This window comes from Saccopteryx bilineata, chromosome 5, assembly GCF_036850765.1.
Source record: "Saccopteryx bilineata isolate mSacBil1 chromosome 5, mSacBil1_pri_phased_curated, whole genome shotgun sequence".
Classification (NCBI taxonomy): Eukaryota; Metazoa; Chordata; class Mammalia; order Chiroptera; family Emballonuridae; genus Saccopteryx; species Saccopteryx bilineata.
Genome location: NC_089494.1, coordinates 262,394,326 through 262,409,465, shown reverse-complemented (window position 1 = coordinate 262,409,465; position 15,140 = coordinate 262,394,326). Strand labels below are relative to the sequence as shown.

At 48.9% G+C, this 15,140-nt stretch overlaps 1 protein-coding gene and 1 non-coding gene across 3 annotated transcripts in view; both read right to left on the bottom strand.

The window, feature by feature from the left end:
• Nucleotides 1–15,140, bottom strand: part of KIAA0232 (KIAA0232 ortholog) — a 95,770-nt gene that overhangs the window by 73,503 nt on the left and 7,127 nt on the right. The gene's annotated exons all lie outside the window — the stretch shown is intronic.
• Nucleotides 4,144–4,219, bottom strand: TRNAS-GCU (transfer RNA serine (anticodon GCU)). Its single transcript has one exon. It is a non-coding gene; the product is annotated as a tRNA-Ser (tRNA).

Below are 15,140 nucleotides of genomic sequence, written 5' to 3'. Positions count from 1 at the left end.
GCAGACCTGATATATACAATAAGCTGCAAAACTCCCATTTTCTAGAACATTTTCTCAATCTGCTGAGACTTTACTTCCTGGGACCTGTTGGCATTTTGGATCAAATAAGCTCTTACAAGACTTTTTTCTTAGGCTGGAAGTCCTTTTATTGACACAGTTTACAGCAGGGGTCTCCAAACTTTGTTCACTGTCCCTCAGATCGTTGGAGGGCCAGACTATAAAAAAACTATGAACAAATCCCTATGCACACTGCACATATCTTATTTTAAAGTAAAAAAAACAAAACGGAAACAAATACAATATTTAAAATAAAGAACAAGTAAATTTAAATCAACAAACTGACCAGTATTTCAATGGGAACTATGCTCTTCTCACTGACCACCGATGAAAGAGGTGCCCCCTTCCAGAAGTATGGCAGGGGCTGGATAAATGGCCTCAGGGGGCCGCATGCGGCCCGCGGGCCATAGTTTGGGGACCCCTGGTTAACAGGGTGTAAAAAAATAGAAAAGGCCCTGGCCGGTTGGCTCAGCAGTAGACCGTCCGCCCGGCGTGTAAAAGTCCCGGATTCGATTTCTGGCCAAGGCACACAGGAGAACCCATCTGCTTCTCCACCCTTCCCTCCTCCTTTCTCTCTGTTTCTCTCTTTCCCTCCCGCAGCCAAGGCTCCACTGAAGCAGAGTTGGCCCAGGCACTGAGGACAGCTCTATGACTGGAGTCTGTCTCTCTGCCTCCCCTCTTCTCACTTCAGAAAAATACAAAAAAATTAAAAAGTGCATAAAGCCCTTTAAGGGATCAATGGGAAGGAGAGATATATATAACTTATATCCTCTTGCAAAAGATAGCAAAATAGCTACCAAAATCCAAAAATCAGGTTTTTTTCTTTATGCAAGAGCTTTCAGAAAAGTTACTGGACAAGTGATAAAACAACTAAATTTTAGAAGTTTTAAAACTTCAAGCCCTGGCCAGACAGCTTGGTTGGTCCGAGCATCATCCAGAAGCACAGAGGGTGCCAGTTTGCTCCCCAGTCAGGGCCCAGACAGAACAGCTTGATGTTCCTGTCTTTTTCTCTCTCCTCTTTCTCTCTTACTGAAACCAAAAATTAAAAAAAAAAAAAATTAAATAAGACTAAAACTTCAATGATAAGAAAATGAAAATGATCTTCACTCTAAGAAACATGAATTTCTAAAACCCTGAGCAAGTTTATTTAGAAACAAAAAATTACAGCAAGTACCATTTTTAGAATTTTTGAAAATGCAGAAGCTCTAACATGATGAAACCCACTTTGTCCAGCAAATAAAATACAGTGTGTCCGTAAAGTCATGGTGCACTTTTGACCAGTCACAGGAAAGCAACAAAAGACGATAGAAATGTGAAATCTGCACCAAATAAAAGAAAAACTCTCCCAGTTTCATATCTATTCAGTGCAGTTCGATGTGGGCTCATGCACAGACTTTTTAGGGCTCCTTAGGTAGCTATCCCATATAGCCTCCACAGACTCGTCACTGACTAATGGCCTATCAGAACGGAGTTTCTCCACCAAACTGCCGGTTTCCTTCAACTGCTTATCCCACCCAGTAATGTTATTATTCCTATGTGGTGGCGCTTTGTTATAAATGTGCCGATATTCACGTTGCACTTTGGTCATGGATTCGAATTTAGCGAGCCACAGAACACACTGAACTTTCCTCTGTACCGTCCACATCTCGACTGGCATGGCCGTGGGCTGCTCCGCTGTATACACGGTGTTACGTCATCATCTGCGCATGCGCACATGCTGCCACATCATCCTACAGAAACTGGGAGGGTTCTCCTTTTATTTGGTGCAGATTTCACATCTCTATCATCTTTTGCTGCTTTCCTGTGACCGGTCAAAAGTGCACCATGACTTTACGAACACACTGTACTAGATCATTGTGAACTAAAATAATTTTTCAAAATGATACTGTTGTTGCCTGTCAAAATGTCTGTGCATAAAAATTCAACAGCTTTCAGCCCTGGCCAGGTACTCAGAGCATCACTTCGAAACACCAAGGTTGAGGGTTCAATCCCTGGTCAGGGTGCTTACGGCAAGTGACCAATGAAGGTACAACTAAGTGGAACATCAAATGAATGCTCCCCTCTCTCTCCCTTCCTCTCACTGTCTCTCTAAAATCAGTCAATCAAAAAAAAAAAATCTACAGCTTTCAATTACTAGTATCAAAAATACAAAGATATCTATCTTCTGAGTCTCAATGAGTAGAGGGAAAAGGGCCTGAAATTCTGCAGCTCACTGGTAAGACAGTGGGTCAAGTTCTGCTTCAGTTACTAAACTACATATAAAAAGCCATAAGCTGCCCTGGCCGGTTGGCTCAGCGGTAGAGCGTCGGCCTAGCGTGCGGAGGACCCAGGTTCGATTCCCGGCCAGGGCACACAGGAGAAGCGCCCATTTGCTTCTCCACCCCTCCGCCGCACCTTCCTCTCTGTCTCTCTCTTCCCCTCCCGCAGCCAAGGCTCCATTGGAGCAAAGATGGCCCGGGCGCTGGGGATGGCTCTGTGGCCTCTGCCTCAGGCGCTAGAGTGGCTCTGGTCGCAACATGGCGACGCCCAGGATGGGCAGAGCATCGCCCCCTGGTGGGCAGAGCGTCGCCCCTGGTGGGCGTGCCGGGTGGATCCCGGTCGGGCGCATGCGGGAGTCTGTCTGTCTCTCCCTGTTTCCAGCTTCAGAAAAATGAAAAAAAAAAAAAAAAAAAACCATAAGCTAACTGATACATTTTACAGTTGTCCAAAATAAAATTAGGTAATAAGCAATACTTTGGTAATGTTTTAACATCTGTCATAACATATCTTAGTCAATATAAAAATTAAAATGGATTAACTGACTCATATCCTACTAATTAGAAATTGTAAAGTATCAGAATAAAATTGTTTGATTTTGCAAAGATATACTTTTGAGAACTCAATATAGGTTCAAAGTATATACTTGTTTTCATTATTCATCCATTAGTTATCTAACAAAGATTAAATCATGTCGTTAGATGTGACTCTTAAGATAACTAAGTACATAAAGCTATTCAAATGAACCGTGATATCATTTAAAAGATATCCTGCTCGTTTCCCCAAAGTACACAGTGGATGATACAAAATACTGTTTTTGCTATAGAACTTCTTTTTGCAAAACTTAGGGAAATTCCAGAGCTGAAACATCAGCAGGTTTGTTTATTTTAGGACATCTTAAAACTTGTAACATGGTAATGTGCATCTGGAACCTCCAGGAAGGAAATGGAGATAGCATTTTCCATCCTTACTTAATTATAAACCCCTTCTGTGTTCTTCGGCACACACTTGGGGAAACATGACCCTCTAACCAGAAGAATGAACATCTATCTTCCCTCAGGTCCAAGTTGTTAAGACATAGCTCATCTAGAGTCCTTATGTCCTAAATTTCCCGGGACTGGAAAGTTAAACTTAAGATACATGTTAGGAATAAGATCATTAAGTATATTCTTCTTTTCTTTCCTTTAAATAGTCTGCATAAAATTACTAGTCTTCATAGTAAATCAATCAGTACTCCCTTTTCTATGGTGTCAGATACTTCCAGATTCCCTTTCCCCTGGGCATGCCTCAGCCCTCATTTACTATCTCTGATGACACTCACTCAGGGTGTTCTCTGCAACACTGCGCGGGCAGGGCCCACGACACTCACTGACCAGTGACCACCACATGCACAGCAGTGAGGCCAGCACCTGAGCATCGAGGAGCTGCTTACAGCCACTTAAATGATCCTGGGTTTGTCTCCACTTCACAAACCACCAAGCTGTTTGTTCTGGGGGTTTTTTTGTTGTTGTTGCTGTTTTTTGGGTTTTTTTCTTTCCTCTTTTTTGTATTTTTCTGAAGTTGGAAACAGGGAGGCAGTCACACAGACTCCCGCATGCGCCCGACCGGGAGCCACCCGGCATGCCCACCAGGGGGCGATGCTCTGCCCATCTGGGGTGTCGCTCTGTTGCAACCAGAGCCATTCCAGCGCCCGAGGCAGAGGCCATAGAGCCATCCTCAGCACCCTGGCCAACTTTGCTCCAATGGAGCCTTGGTTGCAGGAGGGGAAGAGAGAGACAGAGAGGAAGGAGAGGGGGAGGGGTGGAGAAGCAGATGGGTGCTTCTCCTGTGTGCCCCGGCCGGGAATCGAACCCAGAACTCCTGCACAGCAGGCTGACACTCTACCACTGAGCCAACCGGCCAGGGCCTGTTCTGGGGGTTTTTTAGACGTGTGACAGACGTGTGACAACAGGACATTAATGGCAGAGTCCCCGCTAGGAGTGAACCCACCAGTGGTGGTTCCACAAAGCCGGCAAGCAGAGTGTGGTGCTCTGAGGGCCCCTCCAGGGGCTGCCAGGACCTCAAGCTAAAGGAGAAGCGCCTACACATAACAAACATTTGCGGGGTGTCAGGCAGGCTTACCAAACAGAAGTGCTACCTAATGTAAGTGAACTCTCAGGCACCCCTAAGTCTGGGAAACAGGTCAGAGTCCTGCTGCACTTTGAGCATTCATGTGCCTCTATCTACAGGGGTCTCCTTACATCACGGAAATAGACCTATTCTGCAAAACCCAAAATGTAAATAAATACTTTAAAGATTAACAATGCAAAATTCTCAAAAATATTTAAGATATCTGCAAAGGATGATCCTCTACAGAAGTGACACATTTTGGATTGGAATTGTTACATTAATTGAGACTCTTCTCAAAAATTAGCCGGAAAGGACTATCTACAGAGCCTGATACATATCCGAATTCCACACTGCACTGACATGCTCAACTCAAATAGTATTACATTACAAGGGTAAGTGCAAAGGGGAAAAAAAGTAGCAGAAATATGCACTACAAGGCTTAGAAAAACATCCAAAGGTGGAAGAAAGAATTAACTATCTAAACACTAAATATAAAACTCAACTTTTGAATGACTTATGTTAAACATAAAATTGATCATTCCATTCTTACAGATTCTGGTCAAGTTTTCTATCATGAGAAATATTTGATTTGGGGTTAATAATAAGTATTCTGCTCAAGTGAATATGAAATTAGACAATTCTGGAATTATCCTTTAAAATATAAATTAATCTTATCCAAATGTATCTTCCAGGTGTTACTTAACTACCAGTAACTATAACTGCTGAAGTGAATTTTGCCTAGAGTTGTTACAGAGCCAAGAACATTCATGTTTCAATGTCAAAGATCTGTGTAATTCATGCGTCACTACTCGCAAATCAAATCTCCTACCTTGACCTCAGTCTAAGCTAGCTGAGCCTCACTCTGTACAAGAGTCGCACATGTGCATTCATATTTAACGGTCCCCTTTCTTCAATGTTGTCACTCCTTTCCCTCCCAGAGACAACCTTACACCAATTAATTTCACCATTCTTTGCTCCCTACATCACCAATGCCTTGTTCTCTACCTGAGTCACCACTGTGTTATCTGTCCTTTGTGTCCTACGTCCTGGGGGAAGGGAAAGAGGAAGCATTCAGGTTTGATCCAACTTCCACAGCGGTGCACAAGCCTGACCGGCCAGCAGGAAGGTGCTGGGACAGGTGCAGGAGTCCCGGAACTCGGAAAAAGGGGTGAGATGCAAGGGCCCCCACCGCAAGCTCTGAGAGCTTCACTGGGGAAGGCCTTACTGAGGAGTCACTGTGGGGTTCATTCCATGTGCCAGATGACCAGGCCACGGTGGCCAGAGATGTGGCTGAACACGATGCTGGGCGTGTCTGTGAGGGTGTTTCTGGGTGACACTAACATCTAAATCTGGAGCCGGATAAGGCAGACTGCCCTCCTTGGGGCAGGCCCGCCAGCCTAGAGGCCAGGACAGAACAAAAGGCTGGATTGGATGAGCAAGGCTATGCGTTTTACCAAGTTTGAGAACACTGTCTTCTAATATCCTTCTCCTACCCCCAGGGTCAGAAACATACTTGTCCACATTTTCTTCTAAAAGTATTAAAGTTTCTCTTGTCATATTTGTGACGAGGAGAACTTAAGAGTGCATTCATACTTTGAGACAAGTCCTCAAACTTTAAAGTACAGTGGTCATCTGGGAGCCTGGTAAAATGCAGACTCTTCCTGACTCAGCCTTTTGCTCTACTCGGGCCTTCAATGGACGGGTCACATGTGTGGCTGACCACATTACTGTTCCCAACCATCCAGCCCTTCCCAATATATCCCTTTCCACCCCCCTTCAGGCTGGGAGTGTGCTCCAGCCTGCTCCCTCGGACGCTCTGCCCATGGAGTGCAGTGGACATGGCCTACCCCACGTCCAAGCAAAAGCGTCAGAAGTGCTCATGGGACGCAGCCTGGCCTATGTCCTGGTATCACAGAGGCAGCATGTCCCAAACAGGCGCCTCCTTAGCAAGGGTCCCGGCACGAGAAGACACCTGGAACAGAGCACACAGCTGCCAAACTCTGTTGAGCCAGGAAGAAATGTTTGGTGTTTAAGACACTGAGATTTGGGTTTTCTGTCACCACAGTACAATCGTGTAAAATCTAATAAAACAATCCATCTACAGGCAATCTACATCTAGAATTAGTGAAATGGGAGTGTGACTGCGGGCTCAGCCCTGCACTCCCGTCTGTGACACCGCTTCTCTACTGCGCCCACGCTGCGTGGAACCCCAGGTCCAGCCCTGCACCCCCATCTGTGACACCGCTTCTCTACTGAGCCCACGCTGCGTGGAACCCCAGGTCCAGCCCTGCACCCCCGTCTGTGACACCGCTTCTCTACTGAGCCCACGCTGCGTGGAACCCCAGGTCCAGCCCTGCACCCCCGTCTGTGACACCGCTTCTCCACTGAGCCCACGCTGCGTGGAACCCCAGGTCCAGCCCTGCACCCCCGTCTGTGACACCGCTTCTCCACTGCGCCCACGCTGCGTGGAACCCCAGGTCCAGCCCTGCACCCCCGTCTGTGACACCGCTTCTCTACTGAGCCCACGCTGCGTCGAACCCCAGGTCCAGCCCTGCACCCCCATCTGTGACACCGCTTCTCCACTGCGCCCACGCTGCGTGGAACCCCAGGTCCAGCCCTGCACCCCCGCCTGTGACACCGCTTCTCCACTGCACCCACGCTGCGTGGAACCCCAGGTCCAGCCCTGCACCCCCACCTGTGACACCGCTTCTCTACTGCGCCCACGCTGCGTGGAACCCCAGGTCCAGCCCTGCACCCCCGTCTGTGACACCGCTTCTCTACTGAGCCCACGCTGCGTGGAACCCCAGGTCCAGCCCTGCACCCCCGTCTGTGACACCGCTTCTCCACTGAGCCCACGCTGCGTGGAACCCCAGGTCCAGCCCTGCACCCCCGTCTGTGACACCGCTTCTCCACTGAGCCCACGCTGCGTGGAACCCCAGGTCCAGCCCTGCACCCCCGTCTGTGACACCGCTTCTCCACTGCGCCCACGCTGCGTGGAACCCCAGGTCCAGCCCTGCACCCCCGTCTGTGACACCGCTTCTCTACTGAGCCCACGCTGCGTCGAACCCCAGGTCCAGCCCTGCACCCCCGTCTGTGACACCGCTTCTCCACTGCGCCCACGCTGCGTGGAACCCCAGGTCCAGCCCTGCACCCCCGCCTGTGACACCGCTTCTCCACTGCGCCCACGCTGCGTGGAACCCCAGGTCCAGCCCTGCACCCCCGCCTGTGACACCGCTTCTCTACTGCGCCCACGCTGCGTGGAACCCCAGGTCCAGCCCTGCACCCCCGCCTGTGACACCGCTTCTCCACTGCGCCCACGCTGTGTGGAACCCCAGGTCCAGCCCTGCACCCCCGTCTGTGACACCGCTTCTCCACTGCGCCCACGCTGCGTGGAACCCCAGGTCCGTCTGGGGCTCTCCTGTGGGTGCACCGGAGCCAGCCCGTCCAGCACCACCTGTCTAACTGCTGGTCCTGCGCATGAAGTCTGGGGACTCTCCAGCAGGGTCTCCTTGCTCTCGGCCTTTGCTCTTTCTCATACTTTTAGAATCAGTCGTTACAGCTATGAGAAACCCTGTCAGGATTCTGGCTGAAAATGTGTTAACTACAATACATAGATCCACCTGAGAATTGACTGGTTTACGGTATCGAGCCTTCCTGTTTATGAACAAGGGCCATTTCTCCATTTATTTAGGTCTCCTTTTATGTCTTTCAAGTAAGTTTTAATGTTTGACACACAAGCCTTGGCTGCTAGATTTACTTCTAGACAGTATGTCATAGATTCTCTTAGATTTTTCTACAGTCAGCAGCTGCAAATGACAACAGCTCTCTCTCTCTCTGGCATTCCAGCCCTCAGGCTGTGAGTGCCGCCCTGTGCGGTGCTGGCTGGCCCCACAGGACAGGGAGGAGAGGTCAGCGCGCGCCCTGTCTCACACCAGGTCACCCAGGAAACGCTCCCATCCTTCCTCATCCGGATGGGCACTCTCTTCCGGTTTTCTGCAGACAGTCCTGACTGATTACGAACACTTCCTTCCACTGGAAGTTTGCTAAGATGAAGGGGTCGCTCAGTCACCAGTACCCAGACTCAGCGGACTGGGACCCTTTCCGCCTCGCAGTCAGTGTGCTCACTGGCTACCGACGCCCTGTGCTCTCCATGCAGTTTTATTTCACTCTAACAACTCTATGAGGTCGATACTGTTGTTACTCCTTTTTTAGATAATGAAACTGAAACTTAGAATAGAAAATTAATTTCCACAGAGCACAGAAGAGGAAGAGTTGGGATTTGAAAGCAGGCTGACCTAACTGTAGGGCCAGCTCTTCACCACCGCAGAGCCCGTGATGACAGCCCACACTACCCAGCAGGAGGACCCTTCGGGCCCCAAAAGGGTGACCTTAGCAACCTCGGTCTGCATCTACCTTCGGCTTTCTGAGAATTCTACTCCACTTAAAGGTGGTCCAATTTAACCATAGACTCCTAAAGAACTTCAAATCATCAGAGCAGGACAAATTAAACAGGGGGAAAAAGAGAGGTAGGAATAAATGAACTGAGAATTTTCAATTCAAATAGGTTCCAAAACATTGAGAATGAGCTACTGCTCCAAGGACCTTAATAGCACTGGTATGTGAAGACGCACAGATAGACCGCTGAAGGCAGGCACGGTGGGCAGAGATGCTACGTGAAATAACATAACTGTAAAGAAATCAGCATGCTTACTCTGAGAAAGAAAAGCTCCACGCACAGCGACCTGCACAGGCGCGCGCACGCAGCCATACACAGTGGGGCGGGGGTGGAGGGATCTCAGAGAAAGGAACACAGACTTAACCCTGGATTTTTCCAGAAGACCAACCATGAATCCAAAAATAATTTTTAAGAGAATGTTGTTCCAACTGCAACCTTGGCAGACACTGTGATGGACAACCCAAACCCAAGTGAAGGACGTGTGGCTGGCTGCGGGGAGTCACGTGTCAGGGACTGCCGGAACTGCAGAGAGCTGCCCTACCCAATCCCCTACCCTTTCCCAGGAGTACGCCACATCCAACGACTGACTCATGAGAGCATCCAGGTCCTGTCCCCTGGTCCACCTTGGGGCTGTTCTAGCTGCACAGCTCCCCCTGTGTCAGCTGGTCAACGCTAACGAGGCCTGCAAGGCAGTCCAACTTCTCTCTCCCTCCTATGGGTGTGGACCCCAGGAATACCTATTAGTCAGTGTTCTACACGCTAAACCATCTACAGCTGCTTTCCAGAGGACCCAAGTCCCCCATAAACCGATAAAGGAACTGACTGCCCGTCAAATTCACACTCCCCTGAACTGTCACTGCCTATCACTATTTGGTGTGTGTCCGCTATGAGCAAGACACAGTGGGAGACACAACACAGCCTAGCCTGGGGGCAGTGGCCGCACGCTGTCCGGCAATTGTAAAGCAGAGAGCGTGTGTTTCGGCACATGCACAAACGGTCACCCTCCATGGCCAGCACCGCTGTCTGTCCTGCAGACAAACCAGAGTCCAGGTTCCCACTCTGTTCCCCATCTGAGAACACGACGTGCTAACCAAAGTCCTAGGCACTCCGGACACCTTCAGTTAGTAGTCCATTTTCATCCTCTTACCACCGCTATTCACTTTCAGTCCACCTCTGTTCAGACCCAAATTCAATAGCAGATGTCCTTATAAGAAAAGGGCAATGTGGAGCCCGGGCCGAGTAGCTCAGCTGGTTAGAGCACCGTCCCAACACGCCAAGGTTACAGGTTTGATCCCCGGTCAGAGCACACAGGAGACAACCAATGCATGCCCAACTAAATGGAGCAAGAAATCAATGTTTCTCTCCCTCTCTCTCTCTAAATGGAGAAGGGGGGACAGAAGGGGGGAGGGGAAGGGGGAGGAGAGGGGGAGGGGAGGGGGAAGAAGAGAGGAAGAGGGGGAAGAAGAGAGGAAGAGGAGGAAGAAGAGGTGGAGGAAGAAGAGGAGGAAGAGATGGAGGAGGAGCCTGGCCTGTGGTGGCACAGTGAATAAAACATCAACCTGGAATGCTGTGGTCATGGGTTTGAAACCCTGGGCTTGCCTGGTCAAGGCACATGTGACAATTACCAATGAACAAATAAAGTGAAGCAACTACGAGCTGATACTTCTTGCTCCCCTGCCCCCTCTCTCCTCTTTCTGTAAAATAAATAAAATCTTTTTTAAAAAGAGAGGGAAATGTGGACACAGACTCACAGAGAAGGCCACAGGAAGACAGAGGCCGAGACGGAAGCGTGTACCTACAAGCCAAGACATGCCCAAGATTTCTGGCAAAGCCAGAAGCCGGGAGACGGGCAAGCACAGGTCCTCCCTCAGAGCCTCCAAGGAACCAGCCCTGCGGACACCTGAGTCTCTGACTTCTGGCCTTCAGACCTGGGAGGAAGAGCCTCTGCTGTTCTGAGCCAGCCAGGCTGTGGTACTTTGTCACAGTAGCCCCAGGACATTAGCACAGCTCCTCTGCAGCACTACTAACCTACAGCTGCCTGAAACTGCATTTGTGTTCTGTAATGTCCTGTAATACCAGTAAAAAGTACATGGCAGAGATTTTCGACCAGTGTCCACATGAAGCACACCGTGTGCTACAAGACTGTTGAAAGCATTAACGCTGACGATTCATCAGGGCCCTGACCTCCCTTCCCTCAGGCTGTCACATTAAAAACGACAGCAGCCAACACAGCCACAGCCATCTGCTGTGAATGAATCCAAATTATACCTTCTTTTTTGTCAAAAAATGTATTTTTTGCTGTGCCATAGAACTGTAAGTAGTTCATGTGTGCCGTGAGATGAGAAAGGTTAACAGCTGCTGTCTACAGGGACGTGAAGTGATGGGAAAGAGCGGGCTGGCTGGGTGGCATCAGGAGCAGGCCACCTTCACGCCCAGAGGGCCTAATCCAGGGCTCCCCAAACTGCGGCCCCCTGAGGCCATTTACCCGGCCCCCGCCGCACTTCCGGAGGGCCACCTCTGTCATTGGTGGTCAGTGAGAGGTGCATAGTTCCCATTGAAATACTGGTCAGTTTGTTGATTGAAATTTACTTGTTCTTTATTTTAAATATTGTATTTGTTCCCGTTTTGTTTTTTTACTTTAAAATAAGGTATGTGCAGTGTGCACAGGGATTTGTTCATAGTTTTTTTATAGTCCGGCCCTCCAATGGTCTGAGGGAGAGTGAACTGGCCCCCTGTGTAAAAAGTTTGGGGACCCCTGGTCTAACCCATGGCTGATCAAACAGTTTTCAAAGCTGAACCCAATACTATGCCTGAGGCAGGTTAGAGCGGCACAGGGAGGAGAGGGAGCTGCCCACACACCCCTCTCCCACCCGCCTTAAGTATCTCGACTCTCTAGATCTCTCCTTCATTCCTTCCTTCATTCATTCAACCTGCATCTGAACACCCACTCTGTGCCCAACGCTGCTTCTACAGCATGGAAAAGCACTGAGCTGAGCCCAACCTTCCTCACGTTATGAATTCAGAAACATAAACCAGCCTTCAGGGTCCTACCGCAAGTCAGGACCAGGCTACTCCGGGTCTCGCTCCAAGCCGGCGCCTCTGCCGTCCTGCCTGCTGACTTGCAGCCTTAGCATCGCACAATTTTGAAGGATAAAAGCAAAGCCTTTTGACTTGGCAGTAAGCAGATTCTTCTTAACCAAAGTTTCTGGAACGGGCGTGACTGTTCACAGCCCGACTGGCCCGGAGGCCCTTTGAGAAGCTGGGGTCCTGAACCCCAAGCCTGAGAGAAAGCGAGGCCAGCTGTGCCCTGCTTCAGCTGAAGGCGAACGGGAGGTGCTACCTGATCTTCTCCCTTTCAAGGTCATCTTTTCCTGCCCTGGCAATGCCCGAGCAAGTTCCAGTTTCCATGACAGTGCCTGCCACTGGTGAGGGAAGAGACTGTTATTAATACTGTTCTTGAATGTGTACGTGTTTTCCCAGAATGGCAGAATAAAATGGGGGGGGGGTAACGTCTAAGGAGGAAAAACAACTACCGGATGCTCTACGGACACGGCTACCGACACAGTGACAAGAAGCCCACGAGTGGCCCCCGAAGTCCTCAGACCCGTCGTCAGCGAAGGGCCCGAGTCCGTCCCCAGCTCTGGATCTCCAGAGATGATCGGAACTGAAGGTGGACTGGGGTACCAGATCACGGCGACAAAGCCTCGCCCTCACACACAGCTAGGCTCATTCAAGGGGCCTAACTGATCATTAAAAGGGGCCGTACAAGCTTGGCAGTAAAAAAATGAAGGTCAGATCATGGTAGTTTCATCACGTGATGTTGCAAGCTGAAAGCGGACAGGCTTTGGGTGGTCAGTCAGCCTGCACTGAGAACACTGGGCCCTCTAAGCGTGTCTCTGCCACTGCCTGAGTCCTGCAGGAGGGCAGTGGCAGCTCCTGGCACACCAGCTGCAGGCCTGTCCTCATGGCACCCACTTCTGGAAGAACCGCACTGGGAACGATTCATCCCATCCTGCAGACTAGCTCCAAGGCGTGGTCACTTCTCAAGAGGCCAGCCCACCACTGCCTAGGGGTCAGGGCCCCCTGTCCTGCCACGTTTCCTTTACACAAACTGCAGGGCAACGTCCGTGCCACTCACCTGCCCAAACACCAGGCCATCGCCACTGGGTCGCCCCAGTTCCCACCTCCCCGGTGGCCCTGCAGCTGCCTCCCCTCCGGCAGCACCATGCCAGAGCAAAGCTGACCAGACTACGAAAGTTATCACTTCGGAGCAGCCGTATTAACAAAGATAAGTGAAATTAACTTTAATGCATTTTACTTCACTCAATATATCCAAAATATTATCACTCTGAATATAGTATAATCCAGGTAAAAAGATTATAAATGATACTTTACATTCTTTTTTCCTATACTAAGTCTTCGGAATCTGGTGTCTATCTGACACAAAACAGCTCAAGTAAAACTACTGTAACCACATTTCAAGTGCTCAAAAGCCACAGTGGCTCATGGCTACCCCACTGACAGCGCTGTCCTAACCGATCTCAGCCCCATGATTTCAAATACTGTCCACGCAGCAATCACTGCACACTCATCTCCACTCAGCCGCTCCTGTGAACCCAGCATTCTAGAGCCCTCAGCTACTAGACAAGTAGGTGTCTAACTGGCCCCTCAACTTACAGCATGTCTTTAAAAAACAACAAAAAGTTCTTCTGAGTTCTCACCACCACCATCCTTGTCATGGACCTTCCCAATGTCATCACAGGCACCCCATGATTCCACAACTTAAACCGAAAGCTCCAGCCCCATACCAACTCCCTCCCTCCTCACACCCGTATCTAGTCCGCCAGCACAGCTTCTCAGTGCTGCTTCCCCAAGCACCCTGGAACCAGCGTCTGCACTAGTCCTGCCCTCCCGAGATGTGCTCACATCTCTCCCAGTTCCCTCAGGTTTCAGCTCAGCTGTCATCTCATCAGCACCCTTCCCTGTTCACCCTACACAACACACACTCCACCTTCTGTCCTGCTCTAGGGTTCTTCTCAGCACGAAGCTGCACTGGATTTGCCCACTGCTCACTGGTACTGTCAGCATCTCCCAGCCCCACCAGGACAGAAACACACTGCGTGTGGGGGATGAAATGTCCCAGTTTACCTAAGGTCCCTCATACGTGGTCTGACACACAGGAACTGTTTCAACAAGTGTGAGTGCATTCTGACCACTTTTCAATGAAATAAAGCCCCAAATAATCCTATATACCCACTAGGGAATCTCCTGTTCAATTGAGCCTGACAAATAAACTTTATTTTCATTCCTACTGATGGACTTCAAGTTTACGTACTAGATTCTAGAAAGTGAAATCTTGCCTGACCTGTGGTAGCTCAGTGGATAGAGCGTCAACCTGGGATGCTAAGGTCGCCAGTTCAAAGCCCTGGGTTTGCCCGGTCAAGGCATATATACACATACAAGAAGCGGCTATGAGTTGATGCTTCCTACTCTTTCCCCACACACACCCTGCTGCTCTCTCTAAAATCAATAAATAAAACCTCTTTTAAAAAGAGAAAGTAAAATCTCATCAGAGACATTTATCATAACATTCTGTAACTTAAGCTGTTTCCCTAAAGCTTCAAGAAAGTACACTTTTAAAAAAAACCCCACAAAATCTAAAAATGTGGTTCGGCACCAACTTCTTATGGCTAAGATTTTTAAAGCCCCCTCAAAAGAATGTTTAAGTTTATAGCATTCTAGATTACTATGGAGTTTTTCAAGAAACTATACACTGACTGTGTGGATTTCAATTTAGCAGTTTAAAAAAAAAACTCTCAAGAATGACGTATGTGTGTGCACTTACAACATTCTAGAAAGCCTCCAGTGTGCACACTAAACAGTGAGAGTCATGGGAGCTGGGTTGAGGAGTGTGAGGGTAAGAGAATAAAATCACTTACATATGCTTTCTAAAAAAGTCTTTACATGACTGGCTACATAATTTGTGGGGTCCAATGCAAAATTATTAAGCATATCAAGCCCGTGACAGCTGAGCACTGAACCGAGTGAGGGCCCCATGTGACCACACAGGCTGCTGGTTCATGAGACAGATTGGGGGTCTTTATCATGTTTATTAATCATGTATATTCAATCTGCAATACAAAAAGTTGTTGGCCTTAATAATACAATATTATATTCTAGGACCACATCCAAAAAAAAGTATCTAGCCCCGTATCTAAAATTATTAAAGTATAGACACTCAAAAATAAATGTAACATGGCCC